The sequence below is a fragment of the Gambusia affinis genome, linkage group LG05 (genome assembly GCF_019740435.1).
Source record: "Gambusia affinis linkage group LG05, SWU_Gaff_1.0, whole genome shotgun sequence".
Classification (NCBI taxonomy): domain Eukaryota; kingdom Metazoa; phylum Chordata; class Actinopteri; order Cyprinodontiformes; family Poeciliidae; genus Gambusia; species Gambusia affinis.
Window position 1 is genome coordinate 25,146,007 of NC_057872.1, and position 22,543 is coordinate 25,168,549.

The 22,543-nt window shown below is 36.8% G+C and overlaps 1 long non-coding RNA gene across 1 annotated transcript; it reads right to left on the minus strand.

Annotated features, from left to right (window-relative positions):
* Positions 1-8,589: 8,589 nt before the first annotated feature.
* LOC122831670 lies at positions 8,590-14,408 on the minus strand. The gene is made up of 3 exons (XR_006370732.1): positions 14,149-14,408; positions 13,273-13,357; positions 8,590-9,393 (listed from the first exon to the last, which is right to left on the minus strand). It is a non-coding gene; the product is annotated as an uncharacterized LOC122831670 (long non-coding RNA).
* Positions 14,409-22,543: the final 8,135 nt, after the last annotated feature.

The following is a 22,543-nucleotide window of genomic DNA, read 5'->3' on the forward strand; positions in this document are numbered from 1 at the left end:
TACAAAACTATGTATTTTACAGGATTTCATGTGACAGTGCTATACCCTGCACAGTCTTGGGTTCAACCAATTTTAGGTGGTTGAACCCAAGACACTAAATCCAGTGAAAAGAAATTACATTCCAAATTCAGCTATTTAATAAATAGAGTCCATCTGAATGTTGTATAAGTTTGTTTTAAGTTTTCTATTTTCTTTTAAGGTTCCCAAAGTTTTATTATAGAACATCAGCAAACAAGCAGGCATGTAGGGGACAAATGAAATATGTATAAGAAGATCCTGTAGTTAAAACAGACATTAAAAAAAAGAAGTTTCTGGTACACATACTAAAAGCGTATATTTATTTATTTTACGTAGGGCAGGTGAACATGAATGTATATCACACTTTTCAAATTTTTATTAGTAAAATCTATGTATCCACCATTCTCTTACACTTTGTAATTAGCCCTTCCTAGTGCTGGTCTGTCACATAAACCCCCCCAATATGTGGACCTGTGTAACTGAATGTAAAAAAGTTTTGCCATATGAATACCTTTGCGATGCTGCTTGACTCAGGCCTTCATATCAGGGTAGACTGAATGTAACCATTTGATTGCAACAAATATAGGTCATCCACAGTAAAAAGAAAACCTTTCCCCTCAAAAAACACACAAAAAAGAAAATGACAACCACCAAAATCATGCTATAGATGTCAGCTAAATTAATCTTTTTTCCTCCTCAAATTCTTTCCCAATATGAACCTCTTCTACCTTCTCACTCCTCCAAGCAAAGTAAATATTCATTCAAGAGATTTTAGGCAATATAAACACCAAGAGCTGATAAAAAGACTAAAATGGCTGAATACTAATGCCTGTGGATCTACCTTTACTGGATAGTTTTCAACTAGCACATCAGTCATAGAAGAATAAAGGAAAAAACATGAAAAAAAATTGTGATGAACACCTTTGTGAGGCAAAAAGGAAGAAAGATGCTTACAATGGGACTGAGAGACGCTTATGGGCATTCAAGGCTTTTCTTGTGATGACTCCACTCATGATTTATGTAGGTATAGGCGTCTCCTCTGACCTTGAGAGCTGCCTCACTTTGTGCTGATGTTCGGGTTAACTAGGGATTGTGGAAGTTGGAAGTCCCAAAGAGGGTTCTTTTTTTTTTTTTCTTGACCTCACTCAGATTTTTTTTCTTTTTGCGTATACAGCCTGCATCATGATCAATATCCACCTGAGTTCATGTGGGTTTTTCAGAGATATTACATACTGTTGGTGCACTGAGGTTTGAATATGGCTTTGAACCCACTATCCCTGAAAAATTCATTTTTGATATTTTGCCAGGCTGCAGAATAGTTTTATAACATCAACTTATTTAAAAAAAAAAAATATTATGTAAAGTGAACTATTTTTTAAAATAACCGCTATGAAAATTTTATCTACTGTTGGTCCCACAGCATCTGTCACAATTTTAATTTAGGTTAGATTACTAAAAGTTAATAAATATGTCATTTTTATTAACATTTTGAATCCTTTTTCTTCAAGGATTAATCACAGACTTTTAAAAATTTGAATTATGCATACTGAGTTGCCTGTTTGAACCACATAAAACAGTTTATTCATCTAAACACTATAAATAATAAAATGACTCTCTGAGGGACTGACACAATAAAAGCTTATTTACTGGGCCAAAGAAAACACACCTTACATCTTAATACACTGACAGTGAGGGAAAATGAATTGCGTGGTTACATCTGTATCATGTTCACAGCAGATCAATCTGTCACTCTGCTGCAGCTGCTTATTCAATATCGTCCTTGGCCTCAAACTCAGCAAGTGAGATTTATGCTCTCAGCTTGAGTGCTGGGAAGCACAAAATCAGGTCTCAAAGTAAAGCAGATGCATTGGATTTTTACTTTTTAATGTTTTATCATTTTACTCATAGAAATTACATAAAAGTTTACGTCTCACAAACCGCTAGTGAGAAATTTCACAATGGTTGGCTGACTGTGCCACTGAAAAAAAGATCATGTCATCACAATAAAATATGTAAATCCCCTGTGCTGACTGTCACGGTGCTGCAGACAGTTCAATAAATCTGCAAAAGATTAATCAACACGACAACAGTTTCTCTCTGAGAAAATTCACATCTTGTCAAAGAGAAAATATAACTTCCTAAGAGACAAAACAAGAAACAGAAGCACAAATGACTCTACAGTCAATTCCTGCAATATGTTTAGCATGACACGATATTTCACAAAAGGTACTTACTGTCTCATGTTATGAACTAAAAAAAAAACATCATTAATATGTTGAATGAGATCCATCTATCCATCTATTTATCTGCTTGTACATTATCAGAACATTGTCTTTCACTTATATTCTATGCCTCTATATTGACTTGGGCTTCTTTGTTTTGGATTAATTTTAGCAGTCTCTTTTTTTTTTTGCAGCGCTTCTGTGAAGGTCATATTTGTGGCATGCATTTCAAATAGTTTACCAGATTTTACCACTAGAGCATTAGTACTCTGCATCCCCTTTGGAGTTCCTATAAGCTTTTTGGCTGCTTCTTCCACCAGTGTTGATCTTTCCTGGCCTGCCAGTTTAGATGAATGGGCATCACACATTTGGTGTGTTTGCAGCAGTGGCATAATTCCATTGAACTCACTTCAATTTATTTATACAGTGCCAGTTCACAACAAATTTAGTTTTAAGACAATTTATAAAACAATATAAAATTTCTATACAGAAGTATATAGTGCATTCAGTCCAATCACATGAACAGACTAAAAGTCAATGGCATACTGTACATTCCAGTTTCATTCTATTTCTAAAAGTTATGAAACAACACAATCAAACTCTAATCAAATGATGGGTTCAACAGAGCTCTGTGAGATGTTCAAGGATTTGGATCCAGCTATAGAACTCAGTCCCACTTTAAATTTCTCCACAACATTAGCTGCAGCCTATCTACAGAGTTTGTAAGTCTCATTGGAACATTTGGTGGCTAATGTTCTCTAACAAAGCTTGTAAGACCTTTACAGATGACTTTATACTGAAATTAAATTTTATCTACTTCTTTGTTAGGTGATTTCTGAAGAGAGCGGGTTGGCAAAATTTTATTTCGGACTATTAAATAAAAAGGGGACTGAGTAAGAACAAGTCGACATGATTTCCCTGCTGATCCTCTGCACCTATCATTTCTGCTGGCTACCGATGGCTCCCACCTGTGCTGCTGCTCTGCTCAGGAGAGTGTCGTATGTCTCATGTCCTTGTTTCTGATCATGTTCTGACTCTTTTTTTCTGCCGCTTGACCACCGCCTCTGCCTGCTTCCTGACAACAATTTGAGTTCCTCTAATTTGGGCTCTGGATCCTACTTCATGCACCTGGACTCTGATTACTCCAGATATGATCTGCCTTCTCTATTTGCCCCGTTGTTGTGCTAGTATTTTTCTCCTACCATTGAGATTCAGATTGTTGACTCTATAACACCTGTTTCATGCCCTTTAAAGACAATCTGTATGTTTACTTTAACTTATCCCCCTGATGGAGTTTCCTTACTCCAAGATATCATTACTTGTTTTTTCCTCTCTATATGGTCCTGCAAGAAAAACAACCCCTTGTAAACAGATATTTTTTTCTTCAACAGTTACTTCACCAAGTAAAGTTTGCTGAGGTCAGAGTCTCTCGGTAGGACCTCCTGGAAAACAATCTCTATTTGGCAATCCTTTACTTCCTGTTTACACATTACTTACTGTTTGTACTCCCAGTTTCTCACTCTCCTGTCTGTTTTGTAGAGTTTTATCTGAAAGTTGTACTCTAGAATAAATATCGATCATCTTGCACGTTCGAATTGTTGACAGTAAAACCTGTTTAACCTTTTGTTGGTTGTGAGTTCGGGGTCTGAACTGTACTTAATCCATTACAACTTTAGAGATCACAACCAAACCAATAACAATAGACAACACCAAGCTTAGACTTATATTACTAAATCAGATGTTATGAAGCTGAAAGCTATATGCATGTGTAGCAACAAGCTGCCTTTCATTAACCGCTTCTGATGTGTGGCAGAAATTCAACACCTCCGCCTACACTCACATTATTTCAGTTGCTGGAGTGACGAAATAATTAATCAGCAAACCTTTTGTCTTTTTAAGTGTATTTAATTGAGCAAATACATCCCCCGAAGGCAAACGGCTTACGTAAATTCCGTACCATACACTTTATGAGTAGCTTTGATAAAAGAAGTCCACTGATTGTGTGGTGGGCTGTTTAGGCAGAGTACCATCAGACATCAGATCCTAATGGATGACGTAAAGTGGTGAAAGCTACTTTGTAAATCAAGCCTGGGTGGACTCTAACCTCTGAACTGATTGTCTCTGCATGTTTGGGCAGGGGAGAGTTACAGATACATATATGTCAACCTGCTTCCTACATACATTTTTATCTGCTGCAGATGGCTGGGGCAAAGGAGCTCAGGCGGTGGGTCATGGTGCAGGTCAAAGGTGAGCCAAAGAGAAAGCTGAATGTTCATTAAGTTCTTATTTAAAATCAGTACCAAGCATTCCCTAGCTATACTCCCTCTGTTACTCAAGCTGCTCAGTCTTAATCAGAGCCTGTCTCCTCTTTTAGTGGGTGGCAGTAATACTCCTGACCTCACAAATTTACGTTCACCTTAAATGATATTTTTATTACATCAAACAAATCCCTTGCTGTTTCTAATTAAGCAGTTCTAACATCATCAAATTCTTGTTAATGTTCTTCATGGAGGATACATCGAAGCAGCACAGCGCCTGGGTTCTGCCAGTGCTAAATCAGACATAAACATAAATTAGAAACATTGGCTAATGCATTTTGGATATAATTATGGCATAAACACTAAGAAGACTCTGCCACCAAATCCCAGATTAGTTATTGAAATAACACGAGCTTAGGTCTAATTGATTGTGGTTCAAGTGATTAAAGGAGCCCAATTCCTGAGAAGCATTTGAAAACAAACGTAGTGTCTGCTGTGGTTCTTGTGCATCTCCCTCGCTATGGCCAAGGCCAACCACTTTTTATCCTCAGATGACTGGTAGTCTTTTCGGTATTTGGCAAGCAAATTCACATTTTAGATTTACTGAGCTGTAATATGACATAATCAAGTTATAATTCATCAATTAGAATAATTAGAAGGCGGATCCAATCTAATTAAAGTGGTGAAAAGACTCAGAGGAAGCCATCCACATATAATTGTGGCCCCTGGATGAGTTTTCAGATGCTCTGGTGGATTAGCTGTCATTCTTTTTTTCCTTCGTCTACCTAATAGGTTCTTGGTGTGAAGGAAGTGAGCACGTAGTTTGTAATCACATCTCCTTGCAGACAAAACCTGGAGAAAAAGAAAGCTTCTGTGGGGGGAAAAATGTAATGCTTTGTGGCAAGGGAGTTTGGCCCTGCGTCAGTGGACACTAATGAATTGGCACTGTCAGCAGTGTGAACTCTAGACCCAACAGTGTGATGTGCTTAGCGGTTGTGCTGAAGCATGTCAGCAAGACGGGTCCAGCGAGCTTGTAAGACAGAAATGAGAAAGTGAGAAGGACAGGATGGAGCATGAAGAGAGAGATGGCGAGAGAGAGAGAAAGAAAGAGAGAGATGGAGAGAGAGGGGAAACTACTAAGAGAAAACTGGCTCTGTCTGCCCTATTTTAAAAATCACTTGGCTGTGATTTTAAGTATGTAAGACTCCTCTCCATCTGTACACGTTATCAGTGTGTCACATGCCCACAGCCGCTACAATGCCTCACAAAACTACTCATACACCTCGAACGTTTGGACACTTTGTGACATTGCAACCACTAATCTCAACATATTTTATTGTGATTTTATGTAATAAACTAATTCAAACCAGAAAATATGTATGCATTCCTTCTCCCCATATACTTGTATCGCAGTCACCTAACAAGTGGATGCATTTTGTTTGTTATTTAAAGAATAAAGGCAGCTGTTCTGTAAAGGGTTCATGTTTGTAAGTGATATTTGCACCCATTAAAAAAAACTGAAGTAGAACGGTGGGACTAGAAATCTAACAAGACATGGCAGCCAAACTAGACCAGGTATCTGTAACAGCAGATTAGCAGTGTTTTATGTTTTATGTTTTTTTTTTTTTTTTTTTTTTTTTGTATGGCATAAATCCTGCATTAAATTTCAACCACAGAATGGTGGAAGAACGAAGTATCAGTGATATTTATTATGTTTTTCTCATCATTGTGTTTGAAACTAAGTGTTTTTTGCTTAGATATTTTTCCACAAACAGCATCCCATAGAACAAAATGTGTTAATCTGATTTTTGTAAATATTTTATGATTTTTAAACCTAAAAACATAAATACAATTTTGGATCTTTAAAAATCACCACAAATTTTCTATAGTATGTATTCATTCTAAAATGTTAAGTTGTCTTTTCACAAAATGTTATATAACATTTGTGGCAATAAAGTTTAATTTAGCTAGACTGAGTGCAATTTTGTTTTCTAAAGAGTAATTTTAAACGACCCTTATTACAATGTCATTTTATATTAAGACTCTTAAGCTATCACAGAAAAAAATGTAACATTTCTTCCTCCTTCATACAACTCCACCATTTGTTGCAGTCTGCCATTTTGTCTCTTCCACCCCCATTTCTTTCAAGTTCTTCTTCTCTCCCCATGTGTCATCATTCTCCCTTCCTCCTTCTTGAGCTATTTGTTCCTTTAGCCTCACACACAAGGACAACCAACGCACAAATGCAACTACATGCCTTCCTCAATGACGAAGCATCATTTAAAAAGGCCAACCTGTCAGGCAAGCAGCATGTCAGATGGCACTGCAGATACTGATGAGGGAAACATGTACTTGTGGTAAAGCAGACAAATGATTATGGTGTGATGATGAAGGGGGAGGAGATAATGACTCTCTCAAAGGACAGAGGCTGTAAGGTTCTGGCTTTCCACCCCATAGAGGTCCCTCACTGTATTTTCCATTTTCTTTTAATCTGTGTTTTTCTGATTCCCAGCACATGGAGAAAATCAGCATGTATCCAACTTTGCAGCTCATGGAAACATATCAAATTTCACATTCCAGTCATTTAAAGTGTTTATCTAAGCTGATAGATAAACAAGTTATTAATTTAGTTAGTAAGTCAGTCAATCATGCAGTCATGTGAGGGACCCCATTAGACAGCAAAGCTTGGGTTTTATCTGGCAGGCAGTAACACAGAAATATTTAGCACACATATTTCACACATATTTCAACTGGCAACCTTGTTCAGAATAAGCCAATATTCAGATACTGTTTGCATGGGATGCACATTGAATCTTCAGTTTGTAATCCCTAATAAAGTCTTATACCCACATTAAGTCCTCTTATGCTAGATTTTGCTCCTTTTTAAACCCTTAATCACATCCACATCCCTCAAAAAACAACATTTTTATGGTTTCTCTTGCACCCAAGGATGTGTATTCTTATATGAAGCTTTTTTTTCTGCACTCAAATTCCTAGAGCCTGGGGGATGTGACATAAAGCAGCAGTGTCTGTTGCAATATGCCCCCAAAACCCTGCAAGACATCAAATTGTTATTAACTGTGCAAATATATAAGGAGGGCACACAAGACTGGCATGCTTCTATTTGGTCATCTGGATAGGGTGAGTCTACATTCATTTTTTATCTTAGGACCTTCTTCAGCATAAGGTCAAAGAAAGATTAATATCATATTATTACTGAGATACAAATATGTCATTTAAAAGTCAGTCACTAGAAAAAACTGTAAAGTGTGCAAATGTCTTCCCACCTTTAAATTTCGCATCAGTAATTTAGTGATCTCCATCTCTATTAATGTCAAACTTTGATGAAGACTTTTCAAGACAAGAAATATTTGCTACAATTTAAAACTTTTTTTTTGGCCTTTTCCAGTGATATATTTTTCCAATGAGAAAACAACATATCTAAGCACTACATTATTGTACATGTAACACTGTTCAGTTAGGAAGAGGCTACTAAGTGAAGATTCAAAGCATGACATTAGATAATATCATGGCTGCAATGCCTGACTTCAACGTTTTCCATATTAGCGGTGTAAATGCGTGGTGTTTACGTTATATGATTGCCTTTAGAGGCCAAAGTAGTTTTCTTTTTTACTCATCCAAAATATCCCTTGCAGCCAGACTTGTAGAGTAGTAAGGCAGAGGCAGAGCATTATTATTTTATGAGATTTTGTCTTCATATGCAATTGAAACAAAAGGCAAATACTCAATAATGTGATGGGTGTATAATAAATATTCTTCTTCTGCTTTCAGAAGTCCAAGACCCTTCATAAAATTCTATTGCTTGTCAAATTTCCAATAAATTGAAAGTACCACAGCTCTTAAACTAGTACTTTCAGTTTAAGAGAAAGTACCAGTTTCTCTCTCCCCGTGTGTCATCATTCTCCCTGATGACACAGGGTGTCTAGTTTAGACAAGAAGCATTGCAGCTTCTAGTCTGATCAAAATATCTACAATACTTATTTGCATAGTTTATTTGCAGTTACAGTTAAACTATGTTATATGATGTCACAGTCCATAGTCTAGTCACTAAGAGCACTAGAAGAGCTTGCTTTTGCAATAAAAAAAATGTTTTAGTAGCATGGACTCCATTGCATGTTATAAAAACCCCTTTTAAATTCTGGTCCATGTAGACATGATTGCGTCACATAATTTCTCTGCTTCACCAGCTGCACATCCATGCTGCAAATCCCTCGTTCCACCAAGTCCCAAAAGTGTTCAGATCTTAGTGAATGGGGAGACATGTGAAATTCACACGATACACAGCATTTATTTTTCTGTCATTTTACATAGTTCTTCCGGGGGGTTGCAAACAGAGATGAGTAGCTGTGGCCACGAACATGGTCTGTGACAATACAGAGACAACATCTGACTGATGTCCCACACTGTGACAAAAAATAATCATCCACACTGTTACGCAACCAGTCTGGACTGGTGACATGAGGCAAGTTTTAGAAATAGTTGCAGCATTCTGGCTGGCACCAACAATTCTACCACAGTTCTTCTGATGTTTGATATAAACATTGACTGATGCTTTTCGAGCATGGACACATCATGTCATTTGATGACTGAATACACAATGGCTAAAACAAACAAAAAGAATGAGATTATGAAACATTTCTGATTCTCCATCTACACAGATTCATGTTCTTTACTTAAAGGTTGGTGTGTATGTGATAAGGCTTAGCAACAAACAAAATACACAATAAATTATAGAGAAATTCGTATCTCCAGCAGTTTGTCAGATGTGTGATGAAATCTGTACAAGCTTTGTCTTGATATTTTGCTCAGAGGTAATTTCTTATTCAATTTTTTTTCATTTTCTTCTTCCAAACTTCAGGGCTGAGCTGGAAGACCTGGAAAATATGACAGCTATATTGAAACAGTTAATGTGATGTAAATACAATACTCTGATTAACGAGGTAACGTTTGTTCTGATTATTTACATGTTTCTATCTTGTACTTCACATGGACAGATAAAATTAAAAATCAACCTTATATATGGCTATTGCTGCCATTCCTGCCATAAAATTTAACTTCTTTCTCCATCAAAAGTCCTGATGGCTTATTTTCTTCTACACTCAAAGACTGCTGCAAAATAAACTCAATGTACTCAGTCAACATTTGTCTTGTCAATGTTAATTTTACTATAGAACCGGGATGAATTGAAATGGGCTGAACTGATTTGAATTTAACAAGGACAAAGATCTGTTTATCTTGCAAAACACCGGAGATGACTGTTTTATGTTGTTCATTTATTACATAAAATATATCCAGGATAACAGGCTGCACAGTGGCGCAGTTGGTAGAGCTGTTGCCTTGCAGCAAGAAACAAGAAGGTCCTGGGTTGATAATGAATGTAGTCTTTCTGCATGGAGTTTGCATGTTCTCATTGTGCATTTTGAGTGGAGTGGTTCTCCGGGTTCTCCGCTCTCACTACAGTCCAAAAACATGACTGTCAGGTAATTGGTTTCTCTAAATTCTCCCTATTTGTGTGTGTCATGGTTAATTTGTCTTGTGTGTCTCTGTGTTTAAATGGGCGACAGACTGGCGACCTGTCCAAAGATATGTGAACCCGCCTCTCACCGGGATGAGGCTGTTGTTAGTGCACCAGCAACCCTGAAATGACCCCATTTGATGAATGTAAAGAAAATGGATGGATGGATATCCAGGATAACATGTTTTCTGTAAATTATACAACAATGCACAACAATCATGTCATGTTTACTGACTTCAACGTGTGCAACAAAATTAGGTGCATGATCCCAGCATTATTAGCTACAAACAATATTTTGCAGAGCTAACAACCAGACCCAAATGGATAAAACGTGTCTTTTGTTATTCTTTTGTGTTTGGCATGTACACAATAATGTTTACCAATAATAATTTAATGAACAAGACATCACAGCATTTGATTATTTGATTTTGATAAGTGTGGTGTATAGCTATTGTTAAAAAAAGATTTGCGAAAAAATATTTCAATCCAATGAAAAGGGGCATAGACAAGAAAAAAAAAATCTTCCATTCTCCGTAGTTTCCTGGTTCCAGTCCTCTTGGTAATGTTTCTTTGCATTAAATAAATTGTCTATTCATTTATTTGAACTGAACAGTGTTTTCCTGTCTTTTCATCTGAAAAGAACTTTTATGAAAATCAAGCTAATTTGAAGATTATGTCTCTCAGTGGACTTCAATTTCACATTTATAAATATGAATACGCTGCACTTTCAAAAAAGCAGTAGAGATTAATGTAAAGTATGTTGCGTCGAGAACTTTCAAAGTGTGAAGATTGGTGAGTTTAGAGAAGTGAGTTGCTTTCTGCCTTTAGAGTATTCTCTAAAGAGACCTGAAATCCTCAAAACCAGGTAGTTTGGAATAAAATTACCATGAATGATGTCTGCATTTCTGCTCTCATTTTATGCCGACGTGCAACTTTTCTTTTTAAGACCACCAGAGATTTTTCCCTACTCTATCTGTTGCTCAATTTCAGACTCAAGCAAACTGCAAGTGCAAAAAAGTAACAACACAACCTGACTTTAAATATTCACTTTTTCTACACCAAACTAACAAGTTTTGCTTTTTCCAAACTTTTAAGTTTATTGTAAACAGCAAAATTTTTCCTTGATTCAGAAACGGAGCCTGCTGTAGTGGGGGGAGGAGACCTTCACACTGCACCCAAGTCACACAATGCATGTGGGACTTCACTATATGAATTCAGTTTTCATTATCCCACTGTAATAAATGCGGTGTGGATCCTGGGAGGCCATGACAGCAAAAAATAAATCTGATACATGAATAAACGATGTCCCCCGGGAAGGTAGTCTCCTTCTTTGTGAGGAAGATTGACTTCTCCAAGATGGGACACATCAGCCACAAGCAACGGAAACAGAAATAGAAATTGCAGACAGAAAGGCGTTAGCTCAGACTTTTTCTTCAGCTCTGCGACCAGTCTCAGAGCTGCATATAATAATGTTACATATTCTATGCAGTGTGACTGCAAGCCATCAAATTCTCCAACAGGTCAGCAGTTTTATAATTTTCACACTGAGAATGCAATTAAACTTTGACACAAACGTTAGTCACTGTTCTGAACCTCACTTTTCCGACGTAGTGTTTGGCGTAACAAAATCTTTTGTGATCCTGTGCAACATAATGTCAGCATTCACACCTCTCTGACTTGAAATGTGCAACTGAATTACAGTTTCATACCACTTTTGCTGAAACACTGTGACTGCAGTATTGTGCAGGATGTGTTTGACACTTACAACAAGCTTGAAAAATAGACTTGCTTACTTGCATGTTTATTTTCTTCTCACAATTCTAGCAGAGAGTGTGGAAATTAACTTGTTCCGATCAATATGACAGATTTTCTACCTAATTTAAAGGTGACAATTTCAGATAAACTATTCGGCTGTCATATTATAGCTTCTGCTTGCAAAGCTGGGAATTCACTATACATCTGAGATAACATATTTCTTTTACAGTTTGTAGTTATAAACCACAACATCCATTTCTGACAAACAGGTCAATGTCTTAATTCTAAAAGAACATTGAGGGTTGGTGGCCAAATATGTTCTGAGCATTTGCTCATTATTTCTTTGTGTATTTTTCTCCATATGACTCTTTTTGTTAGTACAACTAATCCTAAATTAAACATGGCCAGACAGTTCATTTAAACCAGTATTGTCTATTAAAACCCAAACATAAAAAAATGTTACTTGTGAAACAAAGTAAACTTGTTTTTTAGAGACCTTTCAATCAAAAGCACATTTTTATCACAATATACTCATTCTCTTTTCATGTCACTGGCAAATATTAGGAAATTTTTATTTTACTTTTTTCCATAACCTGGTTGCATGAGTATCCAACACATTTTTATTTAACCTTAATGTACACTCTGTACCTTATCTTTATGTTTATTTCTAATCTTTCTGTTTATCTGCATTTTTCATTTGCCTGTCATTTTGGTGCTGGTTCATCTGAATTTCCTCACTGAGGGGCAATAATGGATAATTCTATGCATTTCTAATGTGATGCATTTTGATTCGTGCTTAAGCATTTAAACTTCTTTGGTTCAAATCTTTCAGGTTCAGTAAGAACTTTTGCAAGGTACAGTCTGCCTTTAAAAAGTCCTACAAATCTCTTGGATTGTAAAGGCTCTCTTGTTCTCTTTAGCTGAACCCATATATTTTCTGCCTAATTTAATGTTGAACTATATTTACCTGTGATGAAATAATATAATCTCCCTTCATCTTTAACTTTCTGAGAGTTACCTGAAATTTTTAGGTCTGCACTGACTGGCATATGTAACTGCTGAGATTTCCATTTATCTCAACAAAAGCCTGATGTTCATGTGTCCAGCACAACGTTCATCTGTGGTTTCATCAGACCATAACACATTCTCCCAGAAAGTTTAAGATGATTTTAGCCAACCTATTTTCAGTAAAATAAAAGGCATCTGTTTTAAAGCTGCAGATCCTTCAGTCTTGCTGTTTGGTTCTTGGCAGCATCTACAACCATTTTCTCACTTTTCATCTGTTTTGGAAAAATCCTGCAGGCATGGTAATGTCACTGTTTTCCTTTGTTTTGCTAACTGTTTTTACTCTCTGGAACATGCCGTGTATGTTCTGCAATTGCACCTAAGTTTTGTGTCCATCTTTTATACTCATTCTATTGTGGAATGGGAATGTAAAAATAATAATAATAATAATAATAATAATAATAATTAAAAGAATTACCTCAGCATTTAAAATGAGTGTAACCTTCTGTCCACTTGCTGCTTTCAACAGTAAAGTGTCTTCAGGGCTGCTGGTACGTTGCTGACTAGAAACAAGACAAACTGGTAATTTTCCACATCTGGAAAGAAAAGGAATCTTACACCCTGACAGTGTCATGCCTTTACCTATAATGCTAAGAGACAGGATGATAACACACTATAATTGCAAAAAAAGAAAAAAAAAGTGTTATAGTAAGACTCATTGAGTATTTTGTAAGGAAAAAAAATCATTAAGCCACAAATCCGCCTGGGGAGAGAAAAAAAAACATTTACTGTACAAATCTGTTTATGCCACTGAGGTGAATCTCGCTGAAAGCTATTAGCTCGACCACTGAAATCAACCTTCTGCAACCCCCCAATCTGGCGTTACAGCAGATGGGTGGAGGTCTGTGATCTGTTGAGGCAATTTTGTGCATGGCTGCCATGGCCTGTCCTGGTGTGACATCTCCTGCTGCTAGCCGTGCTGTACCCTGACCTTCACACTGGGCTGGCATGCAGCTGTCTGGCTGAGAAATGCAAACACACATTCGCACCCCAGGCTTTAACACCGACATACACAAAACACACTTGCCATCCCTAGGGAAGAGCAAAAAGTTTAGTTTTAGCTTGCCGATAGGGTTGAGTGGTATGTGCTATTGTGCTTGCCAGCAACAACAATAGTGATCTAGCTGACAGACAAATGACCAGTGTGCTCAGTTGAACAAAAATGTCAAATGTCCAAAATTTGAGCTTAGTTGGTTACAGATGAGTGACAGAGAATGGAAAATAGTCAAAATGCTGTGAAGATTTTCTTGCCCCCTTACAGACTTCTTCTTTTTTTCTATTTTGTCACACTTACATGCAGCAGGTTATCACACACAATGGAGCATCAGACAAAGGCAACCTCAAAAATTTGTTTTTGTCATGATTTGTGCTTGTTGATGGACCCAAATGTATCAGTCTTGAGATGTCAAGAAGTGTTGAAGATTTAATGAGAAAAATAAAGAACAAAAATCTTACAAAAATCACAAGAAAGCAATGAAGTCAGAGAAGAACAAAACTATGAATCCAAGGGAACAATGCGGCAGGGAACTGATGGGGAAAACAACAGCATGTAACAGGAGGAACCAGTGTATAAGTACCTGGATAGAGAATGCTGGAATAATTGACATGGGCTGATTAGCTAACTGATTGCAGGTGTGAGGGGAGGCAGCAAAGAGAGGGAGAGAAAGAGAGAAAGAGGCATGGGGGGGCAAAGGAAGTACACAAGGGATGAGGTAATTTATCTAATAGTAAAGCAAATCTAAACATAGGAAACAATTAAACTAGAGTAGCTAAGAATGACTACACAAAATATAAGCATAATAAACTAGAATCACTAAAACTGAACTAAAAGAACAGGAACCAGACTGATCTGATTAACTAACAGAATAATAATGAAACTTGAATCATATCAAACTCCAAGAAAACTCAAAACTATGTATGATCCTAATAGTTTTTAAGCGTTTTATTTAATTTATTATATTAAAAAACTATCAATTGTTAATTTGAACTGCACAATTCATTTACCTTAAACAGTGATCACTGCACTCAAGGATTAACTGTGATTAAAAATATTTTTTGGAAAGTTGACATGCCAGATAAAACAGTTAGGAAATCATTTAATATTGACAAGAAGTAGGGTAATTTACTGTCAGACTTACAGACTGGTGGGAAAATATTCCGTGAACTTGCATAACAAAAGTGGAAGTGTTAGTTCCATTACATCTGGCAAAAATTCAAACTGAATGATGGTAGTGTAACAGTTGGGTACTGCTTTGCTTTGCTGTTTCAAGAGCTGGACAACTTCTCTTAACCAATGGAACCAGTCTGTCTATTAGTCATGACCTTGACCGTGATCCTAGCCACTCACACAGGAAGGGACAAATCTTATCCAAACCAACCTGACCCTGAGAAGAAGTAATTGCTGCCATAATTATGAATTGACTATGATTAACCACATTTTTAGGAAGGCTCATTCACACCCAAAAGGTTTTGATGTGTAGAATTGAGAAAACAGATAAAAGTAGGCTTAAAGAGCTCAAACGCAACATATTATTTCCTAATTTGAAAGAACTTATTAACAGATGAAAAACAAAATCTTTGACATTTACTTGTGTGGAAAGAAGTGCAAGGTTTTTAGATTCTAATGAGTTTTATCTGCCACTGGAGAAAACAGAAGTGATTTTTTTCAGAACTTGCCAACCTTCAAAATTTAATGCAAGAAGACATCAATGACCAATCAAAGATAACACAAAAGAATCCAGAACAACATCTAAGTATCCATGAAGTGTCAAAGATTCAACAATATGAACAAAAGAGGGCAAAAACAGAGAGCTGTAAGGCCAACACCATTACTGACTCACATTGGTTAAAATTAAACATCTCAGTAATAACTATGAATTTTGATTCAGAATTTGATTGTATAGGAAGCTGTACATCCTGTTACATTTGGTGTCAAAATAACAGTATTTCATAAAAAGAACATGGTGATGGTAGGGTGGCTGTCTGGAGCTGCAATGCTGCTTTAGGATGTTGATAATTTACTGCAATTGATGCAACCATGAATTGTTAAGGAGAACATCCGGTCATGAGTTAGTGACCTTAAGCCAAGGTTCATCAATGCAACAAAAATGTTCTAAAATGCACCATGAAGTCAGCCACCGAATGGGCAGAAAAACAAAAGGATTTAAATGGTCTTGTTAAACTCTGGAACTCATTGCCATAAAGATGATGAGACAAGATCTGAAAAAGGCAATTCTGTGACCCAGCTCAATTTAAATAGTTTTTTACATTGCTTTGTAAAATCATCATTTGAATAATCATCATTCCAAAACTTTATGTATTTCCTTGTGTTATCTTTGTAAAACATTAAAATGCATTTGAATGTTATGTAAAACTTTAAATGTGACCAGAAAGCAAATTGGAATTTTTTGAAAAGGACAAATGCTTTTTCACACCACTGTAATTGTTTGGGGGAAAAAAAGTCAAACATGAGTAAAAATGACATAAAAATCTTCCCATACTGAAACCTTCACCACACCAGTGTGGTCAAACACACACTGTCCCCATCCACTTCCAATTTGTCGGGTTAGAGCAAGAGGACACATAACATAAACCCAAAGAGACACTTTCTCCGTAGGGAGAGATCTTCTCTCATTATGGGCAGGATTGACACTAGGCCTGGCCTGTCCAGAGGGAGGTCCAAGCCAATAGGAGAGTAATTGAAAGAGGCGCTTGACTTCCCGTCTCTAACAGCTTACAGACCAGGCCTGATGTGCCTCAAGGAGCATGGAGTTTAGACAACAGATGGGCAGAGACAAACAACATGAAAGCTGGCTCAGGATTGCAGAGAAAACATCAAATACTGGAAGCATTTCTGTTTTCCTCCTGTACAACAATCAGACGTGTCTTCAGACATCAGTATGTGAAACCTTATCCCTCCTACTGTGGTTGATTCCCTGAGCAGATGCTTGATTGCTATCTTCTCACATTTGTCTCTTAACATCTTTTGACAGAAGTGACTGAGTCGCATGAAGCTCAAAAAATATACCACAAAAATATATTGTAAGAGAGCAGGTTTTTGTTGGTTTCCAACATCTCCCAAGCAGCTGTGGTCCTGAGTGTCAACTGCTTAAGCCAGAATGTGGAGAGTTTGAGGCTGCGCCATGGCACTGTGTCTCATAGAGGTGTGTGTTGAGTCCCAGCGGCTAGACTTGTTACAGAGATGACAGCATGTTATGTTTCACTACACAGCCCTCGCACTGACAGTCTGAAAGCCTAGAGCCAAACAAACAGAGGTATCAACGATGCCAGGTATCTCAAAATCTCTCTCTCGCACATGTTCACGCACCCACACACGCACCCACACCCCATACACACACACATACACTGTACATATGAGCTATGCAGAAGATATGCCCAAAAGCACACAGGCAAACAAAATAGACACATGCACATAACTGAACCAACACGTTTTGCTGTACAAAACATCTGCATCACTGCAGTACTTTCCCTGACAGAGGCTGAAAACAGAGCAATTCTCTCTCACTTTGCAACAAAAGAAATATATATTATTGCTTTATTATATAATCAAAAGGATCAACTAAAAATATGCAGAGATAAGATGAAGTAAATAAAATCTACTTGAGGTGAACACAGGCTCAGATTGTATAGATCCAGGTTATGCATCATTTAGCATACACTATGCACCTGTGGGCCATCAATATTTCAGCTTGTGCTTGAACCCCAGGTGTAAGAACAAGGCAGGCCCTGAAAGGTTCTTGGAGAAACTGCTGTACATCTCTGATTGATGCAGCATTCAGCATGATCAAGAGAATCACCTGGCAGAATGAATATGATTTAGAACAGAATCTCATTCGAAGACTTGTTTTTCAGTAAGCTCAGAAACCGGAGGTTCAAAGACCAACAAAAGGGCAGGTGTTCAAAGTTTTAAAGGGTATGTATTTGTTAACCTAAGCTCTAAAAGAAAGCACACACCTCATCTTGTTCAATTAAAATGACCCATGTTCAAACATAAAATAAGCATATAATGTTAGAGCAGGCTTTCTTTATGCAACAGACTCTTACCCAGGGGAAATAGTGAATGAGGTGTTCAGTGTTCTAATGTGGAGAAACAACCTACAGTTCCAGAAAAACTGTTTATCTGCTGTCATCGGTGGCCATGTTGACTACCCAGAACATTCATGGCAGGATCTGCTGTGGAGAACCAGCTGAGGTGTAATGTAGAGAGCAAGGCGGAGGCTGTGAACAGCTTGTGATGTGATTGACAGCCCTAAGACCTTCTTCCTAGCTCTGATTGGCTGTTTCTGACTGGGAGCGGAGCATTTCTTCAGATGACTGTTGGACCCCAAGAAGAAGGCAAAGGAGTTTGTTTTCTTCACTGATCATCAGTCTCATGCTAAACTGACACGGCATAGTGGCTGTTTTAACAAATAAGTAAAAGTTTCATACATGAGCTTCAGTGAATGTAAATAAATTTGACCCTGTGGCTTCTCAGTAAAACCGAAGGTAATAAAGAAGAATGTATTATTAGAAAACTCATGCATCATTTTGAAAGAGACCTAACGAGAATAGTGCAGATTTATTTGGCTCCTAGAATTACTATTGTTCAAAAATACATCATGTTTGCTACACTTCAGTTCAGTTACATGAAAGCCGCTTTTCATTTTTAATATTACCATCACTTCCTTCCTCTCTGACTACCTAGAATAAAACATATTTGAATTAAAGGAGGTTTAAGTGATAATAGTACAGCTTTGGCAAATATTTCATAGTAAGATGGATTTGGTCCAAACAAAGAAACAAAGTTGCATAAAACAAAGGACTTTTATCTTGTTTCATCAGGCCAACTCAATTATACACAATGCAGGGGCAATTTGTTAAGTTACTAAGCCTAATAGACACAGAAGGTGATACTCTTACCATCCTAGAGCTTGGATTTTGTCGCTTATAATTTAAATTATGGATCCATGGGTCATAGATGCAGAAGTTAGAGAAAAACAATGAAAGCTAATGATCTGTTTCTTGAGAGTGTTTTTGTTGGTGTTAGAAAAAGACAGCTTAAGTTCACTAGAGAGTTGAAAAATGGGTGGGGCATTATTTAGCAACTTCTATTTTCATATTCACATTGGAAACAAAGGGCAGAACAAAAGAAAAGCACCTCTCGAATTACTGGGGGAGCTGGCACACTTGTTTTTTTTGTGCTCTGTGTTGAAATAAAAGATTTGTTTGAGAATAATTTATTCCAGCACTCCCTTTACCATTTCCCTCTCCTACTCTCAGAGATACACTGAGGGTTTTTGAGGTAGAATACCGACTGATAAATACTGCACATTTATAAAAAGTTGAGCAAGTGTATTTAGAATACAGAAAAATGGCACACAGGCTTTTTTTTTTTTGCATTATTCACTTCCCAGTGAGAGCTGAAACACCCAAGAATATGTTATGAAAACCAGTCAAAGCCATGTTAGTTCAGTGATTATACATTTTTATTTTTATCATCAACGGATAACAGGTATTACATTGTAATACAATACATTTGGAGCTAAGCTCCTCCAAAATAAGGGTACTTATATGGAACCAGAGAGCGGGCTTTCCTGTAAGAGAAAGCAGAAAACGTATACTTTTCTTAACAGTTTAAACAGTCATTAATGGATAAATGGCCACTTAATGTAAAGTTATTTGTGAGCACTATTAATTTCTCCAAAACACTTCATACAAAGCAAATAACATTTTTGACCCAGCAGAAGCAGCATTTTTCTGTGCAAAATACAGCCCAAGAATAAGTAATTATAGCAGCGTTGGTTTCAAGGGAAGGTTTAGGGATAAGGACAAAGTTCAAACTGTGGTCCCCACAGATAACTCAAGTAGTGAGTCAGCAGCCATTGTGAGGGAGTCTCAAGTGTTTTCTGAAAGAAGAAAGTTTCTCCGGTACAAAAATGTTTTCTTCTGTTTTATGTTATCTTAATTCATAATTACTACAAATTGCACATTTTTGTCCACAGATTACTTTGTAAAGTTATATCAATACTATCTCCAAATGTTTTTGCTATATATCATATAAACAAAGGAAAATTGGACTGCAAATGTAGTGTGATTGGATATTAGTATTTTAATTTTTCTTCCAACCATCCTAGAGGATTAAAGCTTATAGTAACTTACTGTGTCCTTGAACTTTTATCAACAAAAATGTTGTTAAACTCTCAAATCAAACACTGTTGTGAATGTTAAATTTTCTATCACCTTAGAGCAGAGATGCAATAAGAACCGGTGTGTGAAGGTCAAAAGAAATTCATTGAATAGAAAAAAAGTGGGATGTTTTAGACCATAACGTAGAAATGGATCTGAGGTAAATAATTTTGTGGGTAGCTATAATATAAGGAGGAAGCCCTGAAGACCACAGGGAGGCTGAGTTGAATCTTTTATGTTATAGGAGCAGGTTAATTCCTGGTAAAAGATTAGGATAAGGCACAAGAAGGTAATTTTAGGACACAAAAAGGCAAGAGGTAAACTTTCATAGGTGCAGGACCTCAACTCTTTTCTTTATTTGACAAATATTAGAACAACTAAGACACGGTTGTTACCATGATTGCCTAAAGAAGTGCTGACACACACTCAGTGTAACACTGTTGGACAAAGATCTAGCAGAAGACATTATTTTATTCTTAAATGCTGCTGTGGTTATTTTGCATTACATTTTGTTCCCATTCACCACTATGGTTTATGTCTTCAAACAACTGCTCTTAGACAACATTTATGCTGAGTTTCTTATCCTCACTAGACAAATCACTATATAAATCTTTCCTTTCATCACTTTCAACTTCAGTGGAGGTTGAACAAGGTCAAACAGAAGTAAAAAAGTAACATTTTGACACTGATGAAAATATACACCATTATATTGAATGCTTTCAGCCAGTCTGGTGGGACCAAGAAACAAACATGAAGAAAGGATTGAACAAATTACATTTTGAAACCCAGTTAAAATTGGTCAGTAATTCTATCCTTGTTTTACCAGTGTTGCTATTTTGAAGAGCAATATTGGGTTAGATAATGCTTGTGGGAATGGACTTGTCACCAATGGGGCTGCTGCAGAAATGATGCATGTGGGTGTACATTTGGTGCGCCGCTGTCTTTGCCTGAAGCAAGAGATGAGAATATCAGAGTAAAAGACACTGATATACTCACCACCTGCAGAAGAAATAAAACCTCCACAAGCAGAAAATCAAAACATACTTCACATTTTATACATAACAGCATTTTGGTTTCAGGAGCATCATACTTTTTATGTTTTTGTGCACACTGTACTGAACCAGTGTCAGTTTGAGTCAAGTAGTACTTTAAGAGCGTTGATCTAGTAAAAAAAAAAAAGAGAAAAAAATTAATCTGTATACTCAACTTAAATGACTCATTGTGGGCCTTATAAGGCCTCTGACATCCTTAGCCATACCAAACAAAGTATCCAACTGAGATGAACAGCCACTCAATGAAATACATGAGGGTCTGTGCTCTGGAAGTCACAAAAGCTAAAAAATATAACAGTCTGTTAAGCCAAGAGTGAAAATAAATGAAGGGAGGAAAGTGTTAGATTAGCTGTCAGACATTGCCAATAGAGATTTGTGTGATGATGTGTGTGACTTTATTGTCCTCTAGTGAAATATGCAGTATAGACATGACGATCAATTTATTAATGGAGAGCGAGGAGTGAAAACACAGTTTTTCACATCAAAGCTTGAACCCTTAAAACTGTTACATCATGATGTAAAGTGGCTGCAGATTTTAGTTTGTTTTGGTTGAAACAATTGAGCATTTGCCAGTGTCTGTATTGTTCTGTATACTGTCGTAAGACAGGCTCTCAGGTCATTCAGCAACTGCCTCACAAGTGCTCTTGATATTGAAAGTACCAATCATCAAAGAAACAGAAGATTGCTTCAGCTATGCTATTTCAACAGTAAAAACTGAAGGGCCAGGCAGGTAGTTAGCTCAATATGTGACTCACTTGACTTGTTTGGTGCTGTACATTTTAAAAAGCTCAATCTTTTAAGTAAGCTGATGTCAAGAAAACTGGACTCTTGACCTGACGGTGTTTTTCTAAAGTGCATAAGATCCTTCAAAATCTTTCAATTTATTTTTTGCTATGTAAAATGGTATCCCCGTGTAAAGTTTTATAGTAGGGTTTTTCTCTTCAAAAGACAACGATCCACAGGTAAATAAAAAAACTGAATGTCTTTATCTATTAAAGTAAAGATAATTTCACGAAATAAATTCAAAAGCAATGTCATGTGTTTTGGCTGTTCACTAATGTCGACACCATTAGGTCTATGTTCAGTAAAGCTGAATTGGTTTTATCTCCCTTGTTCATGACCAAAATAATCTAAGTAAATTCATAGTTCCCCAAACTAGCTATTTTAGACATTTTGATAATGACATTGCCTGCCATGACCTTTGAGCAGCTGTTTTATAACTTGGATAAATCAAAATTTATGTTCTTAAAAACTGTCTTTTAATGTGAGTGAATCCTCAAAAAACTGTCCTCATTCAGATATTTTCATGTTTTAGTTGACAGTTAATTTTGAGCACCAGAATTTTTAATGAGGCCACCCTTGAAGCGTGTTGAGGTTGATGTTCCTGTGATGAAATCCCAATTCTGATTAAATATGTCTTTTGTGAATATTATGTCAATTTCTTCTGACTTT